The sequence below is a fragment of the Oreochromis aureus genome, unplaced genomic scaffold (assembly GCF_013358895.1).
Source record: "Oreochromis aureus strain Israel breed Guangdong unplaced genomic scaffold, ZZ_aureus HiC_scaffold_32, whole genome shotgun sequence".
NCBI classification, from domain to species: Eukaryota; Metazoa; Chordata; class Actinopteri; order Cichliformes; family Cichlidae; genus Oreochromis; species Oreochromis aureus.
The window spans coordinates 412954-419839 of NW_024108868.1; the positions used below are offsets into that span (position 1 = coordinate 412954).

A 6886-nucleotide genomic window follows, 5' to 3' on the forward strand; every position below is an offset into this window, starting at 1 on the left:
AAAAAACAATAGTGTTAGGTTGAAATTGTTAAATGTTGTCATTGTGTTACTTAAATTTGTAATCCTTAGTTCAAGCTATAGGATCAAAGACATTCTTCTGTTTCTTTTCCCCTCCCCAGCCTGTTGAATGGTGAGGGGGGCTATAGTGTAACTGTAGGCACATCCTATGTGAGGGTTCTGCTTTCTTATTTAGTGAGAATGTTTTACTTCCTGTCCTTTATGTGCTCACCTGTGCTTGTGTATGGTGAGACTGTTAAAAAGGCAGGGGTGAGGGGAGATGACCGTTTGTCAGCAGGAAGCCACACAAACGCACCCCCATACACACACTCACTCACGTGCACATGCATACATACACACACAGTGTTTTAACCTTTTGTGACCATAGGTTTTTTACAATGGGTGTTTGTGTGACCACTGAGTTAATAACAGAGCTGCGAGAGGGGGACGGTTTTTGGAGTTGTCTGGGATCAGGTGAGGAGCTTACAGCTCCAAGACCCTGGTCTGATCGGCTCCCCTTGCAAGTTAAAATGGATCGAGCTCTGTCTTGCTTTGTTCACGGGAATAAGTCTCTAAACCAGCGGGGCCTGCGAAGCGCAGACCCAACAAATAGTTTTTTTTCAAAATTCTGAATTCCGATTTTTTTTTATGGTTTTTTTGAGCTTTCAGTTTTCTTCCCTAAATCTTTTCCACTCACTTTATTTATTCATTCTTTCATATTTCAGTTAGAAATATTAGTTTTAATTTAAAATGTGTTTCCCATTAAAATTTCAAATAATCAATTATTCTTTAGTTTAAACTTTGTTGATGTTAAATAATTCATTTGTAATTGTTTTAAGAATGGTTAATATTGTCATACAATTAATTGATAATTATTATATTAATTATTAGTTTATTTCCAAGTCTTTTCAGGTTCTCTGAGGTGGAGGTGTAAGTGTCTGTAATTGATAACTGTGTGGTACAAACATTAAGGCGCACAGATTTAGTCAGCAATATGAGAGAAGATACTCAGGGTATTGTCCCAAACAGATATCAGTTTGAGCTGCACCTATTTTTACTTTTATTACATATTGTCTGGACATTATGTTCATTCAGATGTAATGAGCCTTGTTTGAATTTAGGTGCTTAGGTTCAGTTGTGACGACGTCTTCTAACTTCTTTTTCTCAATGACACAAACATATGTTTGAATTAAATGTGTTTTAATTTGATAGTAGAGATCTGATTTTAAAACTTTTCTTTCCAGTTTTTGTAGTGAAAACTTCAAAAAACACATAACATATAAATACATATATTAGACAAAGACCTCAAGATCTAAATGTGTCATTATTTACAAATTATTATCTGCCACTTTTCCAAGAGTGGGTAGAAACTATTAGTTTAGGTGACCTGTGGTTTAATGATTTTATTTTTTCTTCTGTTTTTGTTTCTGTGGCCCATTAAAAGACAGTTGGCACAGAGCACTTTGATTTTTATAACAAACTATCTGAAGTTGGAAATAATTGTAATGTTTGAAATAAAAAAAATCTGAGAATGGGACAACTGGTGTCTTTGTTTTGGTCTGTTTATTAACTTTAGTAAATGCTGAGACAAGGAAAGAAAGTGTGTCGTAATTGTTTATTAAGGGTTGTCACTGTATGTGTTATGATCTGAGTGAGCGTTCAGGGTTTTCCCACCTGGTCATGCGGCATCCGCCCATTTGAGCTTGGAGTCCACACCTGCCTCATCCACCTTTTCTTCACTGCCAGCAGTCAGCAGGAGGTGTATTTAAGATCAGCATTTCTACCAGTTCTCCGCCTGTCCATTAGCAGTATTGGATAAGTTACTTAATTAGTAACTTAGTTACATTACTAGTTACTTCTATCACAAGTAACGCAGTTGCTTCAAGTTACTCGTTACTTTCAAGGTAACTAGTTACTAGGGAAAGTAACTTTGGTTTTACTCAGAATTCTCTTATTGATGTTTTCCTTCCCTAACTGAATGTGCATATTTCCACGGGAGAGGTCCCACGCCTGGGCCTTCGTCGGCTGCCGCCATGATTCTAGCCTACGTCACAGCATCACGTACGCTTTTTACGTCCAACACGGAAACTGCAGTCGTGGTGCTTTCGATTGTACTCGGAACTCAGAAATTCTGCCTCCTGAGTAGGAAGATGTAGGTAACTCCAGACTGCAGATGAGCTGCATATGTGTTTAGTAGTAATTTGTTTTTGTAGAGGGCTACCCCCCTTTTCCCTGTTAATGGCCTACCTGACCCCTGGCAAAACTTTGCTAGACCTGCCCCTGCACAGTTACCAGCCGTCAGCTACGTAGAAAAGGATCCTGGTGTCGAAAGTAATATAAAATAAATTCTAACAACAGCTTATCAAGTTTAAACGTGCTGCTGTTGTTCAGCCGCTGGTTTCTTCTTTCTGGTGCAAAGTGTGCCCAAAAAAACAAGAGAGACGGACTCGCGACAAAAAAGCTGATCAGCTGATCATTGATCAGTTTCATGATTGAAATAGCAGCAGGAGAGGGAGGGAGAGAGAATGAGAGGCAGTCGCTCGATATATCGGTTGTTAATCTCTATGCTTTACAAACATTCAGAGATGAACTTACACACTTGCTTTACTTCTTTGGGACAGCTTTCTCGGAGATGAAATGCCGGTTTGGTAGCGAGGCTCCAAATGCTCAACCAGACTGCCGACAGGTCTCGCACGCCACAGCCGCTCTATCACGTGACGCATACTGCTCCGACGTGCTAAGGTTATGAGCTGTCGCAAGTTTTGTGAGGTGTTTTTGTGATGTTTAATGGATCGGATTACATTTTTTATTTCTCTACGATATCCGATCCAGTGATTTAGGTCAGTATCAGACCGATACGGATCCGTAATATCGGATCGGTCCATCCCTAGTCTGTGTTCCGATTTCCGAGGTAAGTCAAATGCAACACACAAAGTAACGAATAACAACCCTATCTAAATCCCAGTAACGATAAACGCGTTCCTGATTTTGGCGTAATAACTAGTTACCGTTCTCGTTACAACAATAATAACGTAGTTACTTAATAACGCGTTAGTCCCTACACTGTCCATCATTCTTATTGTTGTAACTTATGTTACACAAGTGGTTTTAGAGTTGTATAAACTTTGATCTCTTCTCCCTCCAAGCAGTCATGCCATGAGTCTAGGTCACGCAAACTACTCACCACTTGCAGCTGCTGATCTTAATCTCAGTATTACTCACGTGTCTGGCATCATGTTTCTCTAGACTTTCAACGTCTTACGTGCCTGTCCTCCTGCTCACTGGTTCCTGTTGGACCTGGAAAACAGAGTGGAAATTGCCCCTGGACACTGACCAGCCCGATTCTGGTACCGGGCCCCGCAGATGATGCTATTTTCTCACAGTAGCCTGTTCTGCTGTCATCAATTGGGGCCACACAGCAAGATTCATCTGTCATCCCGGAGTAAGTAGGACCACTTCCTTAATAAAACGTTGCTTTTGGTGGAATACGTTGGAATGAGATGCCAGGGAGTATGTCACTCCTTACACCATCTGTGCCCACAGCAAATCAAGCACTCAGCGACCGTCCGGCCTCCTTCAACCACTATCTACACCATGGTCTCACATCATGTTAGATTTCGTCAGCGGTTTACCCATGTCCTCAGAAAAACAGTACTACCCACTGCCACAGAAACAGCTAATCTGCTTGTCCATGTTTTAAGGTTCCATGCAGTCCCACAGGAAATGTCTGCAAACGAGGGCCACAGTTCAATTTCCAGACTTGGAAGGCCTTCTGCACCTCAATTGGTGTCAATGTTAGTGGTCCAATTTCCATGTGACTTCCCATAACCCGGCCACCGTATCCTAGCAACTTCCTTGGATTGAATTCACACAACTGACTCACCTCCTCCGCTACAGGCTTTTCTCCATTTGAGGTAACCCTTGGATACCAACTACCACTATTTCCTGAGAATGAGTTTGACCCGGCAGTCCTGTCTGTGCAACACCATACGCAGCGCACCCAACTAATGTTGTACTTGGGAAGCTTTGCTCTTTGCTTTAGATCATTGTTACGCTGACTGGCGCTGGACGTCTGCCCCCATGTATGAATCAGGTGCCCCGGACACTCACTCAGACCCCCACTTCTCACAACCATTCGCCCCCATTATAAAGTAAGACACTCACCATGCCAGGGTTACTCTGTTTCTGACTCCTTCTCACTCTGATAAGTAACCAATCTCCCATATTGAATCATACTGGCCTTTACAGCATGATTCAATTTAAATCTTTTAATTATTTTGTAATTTAAGCACAATGTAGTTTTAAATAAGTTTTAAAAAATATATTAAGTCATTGAACAGGAGTTGATTTTTTTTTCCTTTTAAGTTTAAAATTGTAAAACATTTAAAATATTTTGAAAAACAAACATAATGAACTGAAAACTAGTACTGTGTTGCAATTTTATTATTATGTTAATAGGTTATTAATATTTCATTTAACATGTGAACGTTTCAGGTAATGCAGTCTACAGTTATTCATACTGTTTTTATGTTAAGTTAAAAATCATATTTTAATAAATCATTTCGAAATAATTACGTTTTTTAAATCGTTTTTGTAACATTTAGATTATGTTGCCAGTAATTTAGTCTTTTGAGAGCTCAAAGACATTTTTCTTCATAAAATATGAACGCTGCAGACTGCAGCTGTTTTATATTCTTTTTATTATTTTTTTTCTATTTCAGTTTTGTATGCTCTTCTTTATTTGTTTCTTTTTCTGGTTGAATTTGCTCATTAATAAAGTTTCTGCCATATGTATTAATTTTAAAAAAAATAATGTTTTAACCTCCAGCTACTAGAATTCCTATAAGATGATATTTTCCATGAGTTCTGAGTTTTATGAGATTTTACAACCAATAAATTAATTTAATAATAATTTAAATTTCTTTTTTTAATTATTTCTTTTTTTTTCTTTTGTTTTGTTGTCCTTTTTAGCTTAGTTATGCATCAAGTACTGTGCTGTGTGCTATGCATTCAACAAAATCAAGGTGTAAAATATTATTGCACTAGAATTAGGTTAATCTGTAGCTTTCAAAACATATTTTAAAATATTCATGAGATCTGTGGGTTTTATATTTTTAACAATTAATTAAATTATTAAAAAATAATAATAAAATAAATATAAATGAAAATAAAATTAATCTAATCAAAAAAATTAGATAAACATGTATGTATCAAAAGAACAAAACAGAGGAGAAAAAATTGATTTAATTTGATTTAATAACGGTTTTATGTGGTGGTTGGTAGAATAGTTGTCAGTCTAGTGCTGTCATCCATTCACAGTTTATTTTAAATATATATTAGTATTCGCAGAAAAATTGGCTGACCTGCAGACACTGAAGATGCAAACAGATACGAGACTGTAGAAAAGAAAATATAACTTATTATGCTGAAATAATGAACTGTTCTTGTTTCTAATTTGGATACAATAAATAACAGAGCAAAGAAAGAAAATAATTAAGTGATATAAAGTTCATCTCACCGATGGCCAAATAGAAGAAGTTTCTCTGTTTTGTCCACATGGCTGAGACTCAAAATGTGTTCTGTGTAAAATGAGTCATCAGTGACAGAAAAGTTCAGTCTGTGGTCGACCCAAACACTTCATACTGGGGGTTTTTCCTCTTCAAATGCCTCCTCCTCCTTCCTAGTGTTTTAAAGTGAAGTCTGTACAAACATTGTGGATTGGTTTATTTCAAAGTAAAATATAATCATTTTAGATTTGTGTATGTAGAACAGCAGCCCTGTGCAGTGTCATGTGAACCTTTGTCTAAACAAACACAAAGCGAATCAAAACAGAAATTTCATTTGGCACCTAAATGAAATGAGAGAAATATGTATGTGCAGCATTAGAGTGAGTTGAACATCTGAATCTAGATGAAATGAAGAAATGTGTTTCAAACTGTGTTCATCTCTGAAAGTTACTGACAGACGGTTTGTTTTGTTATTACAAAAATCTATGAAAACAGCTGCAGCTACAACCTGCAGGAACTGCTGACCACAAAATACTGATGTGTTCATAAACTGTTCTTATATATCTAGAATTCAGACATTCAGTTCGTTCAAACAAAGTGTTTCCTCAACTTGTACATGGACGACTTATCTGTACAGTATGTTGTTGTTGTTGTTTTAAAGTTTTGTAATTTGCATGACCATGACAAATGAAGCTAATATTTGAAGTTTCATTTAACTGTGAGGCAGATGGAATAAAATGAATTAGTTATTCTTACCAGTTCTGTAATCCACAACAGTTAGAAAGCTAAAGTGAAGGTTACTTCTTGATAGTTGCAGGTCTCTGTAGACGTCTGAAGGCTGCAGGTATTTGTTCCACCTGCAGTCTCAAACTGATGTGATGCTGCTGTTAAACCACAGTTACATAGATTAACATGCCAGATCCTCTGATTGATATTTCTGGCACTCTGCCGTAAAATAACCACAGAACCCTCAGTGTGGTTAGTACATCAGTACATCAAGCATTTTCCCACACTGAAAACGCTTTAATTTGAACCGTGCAAATGTGCAGCTTACTTAAAGCATATTTCTAAACCAAGTACCTCAGGAGTATATGTGTCTCTCTTTTTTTCTCTTCCAATCCCAAACAGGAAACTAGTTTTCCTCAACATTATATTCACAAATAAAACATTTGAATGTAACCTACAAAAAAAATCTGTTTGCATCATTGCGAAGCATGCACAGAAAACACGATGACCACAGGATGTTTAACATGTTCAACAACAATGTGAGGTTAAATCATTAAATATCTGGAAGGACCCCAAAATTGTATCAAACTGTGTTCTTGTCATCAAAAACTCATACTGACATGCTGGTACAAACCAGTCTTGTTTACACAAAATGC

At 37.3% G+C, this 6886-nt stretch overlaps 1 protein-coding gene across 2 annotated transcripts in view; it reads right to left on the reverse strand.

The window, feature by feature from the left end:
* Positions 1 to 6447, reverse strand: part of LOC120436884 — a 31799-nt gene extending 25352 nt beyond the window's left edge. Inside the window, exons 1-3 of one of the 2 annotated variants that reach the window (XR_005610639.1) lie at positions 6261 to 6447; positions 5516 to 5697; positions 5361 to 5393 (exon numbers count right to left, since the gene is read on the reverse strand). The gene's annotated coding sequence lies outside the window, so the exon portion shown is untranslated. The remainder of the gene's footprint in view (positions 1 to 5360; positions 5394 to 5515; positions 5698 to 6260) is intronic. The other variant, XM_039607725.1, reaches the window with a different exon arrangement.
* Between the last annotated feature and the right edge of the window lie 439 nt (positions 6448 to 6886).